This window comes from Odontomachus brunneus, unplaced genomic scaffold (genome assembly GCF_010583005.1).
Source record: "Odontomachus brunneus isolate Ranch 3 - 2012 unplaced genomic scaffold, Obru_v1 Obru_scaffold_042, whole genome shotgun sequence".
Lineage (NCBI taxonomy): Eukaryota > Metazoa > Arthropoda > Insecta > Hymenoptera > Formicidae > Odontomachus > Odontomachus brunneus.
Window position 1 is genome coordinate 1,722,725 of NW_022639492.1, and position 572 is coordinate 1,723,296.

Sequence of the window (572 nt, forward strand, 5' to 3'; positions counted from 1 at the left end):
ATATATATATATATATATATATATATATATATATATATATATATATATATATAATTATTATTGTTATTATTATTACTTATATAAATTCTTTTAAATTTTGCCATGTTTTCCAGTGCAGAATAGAATATCAATGAAGTTTATTATTAATAGCTGAGAAACATGGTGGATTTTACTAAAGAAATTCTGTTAATACAGACACTTTGATTTCTTTAATACAATTTCTTTAGTTCTTCAACAGAAATTTTTTGGTAATAATGGTAATAGTAATAAATTATGAATAAAGATTCCAATCTAAAGCACACATAAAATGGAGGAATAACAATTTAAGATAACATGTCGATATTCTTCTGTTACAAAAACGCTACTGTAAAATTCTCTCCGTGTAAAACCATCTTAACGAGAGCAGTAGTAACGATCTAAGTCGGCTCTAGTCATCCATCGAGAAAGCAAGTCGGCGACACGCACGGTGGAACGTTTCGCGTATCGCGTGGCGCGCGATGATTAGATTCTTCAGGGCTTGGTAGGGTGAGACTAGGGGAAGAGTAGATAAGGGGAATACGGTTGGTACACAC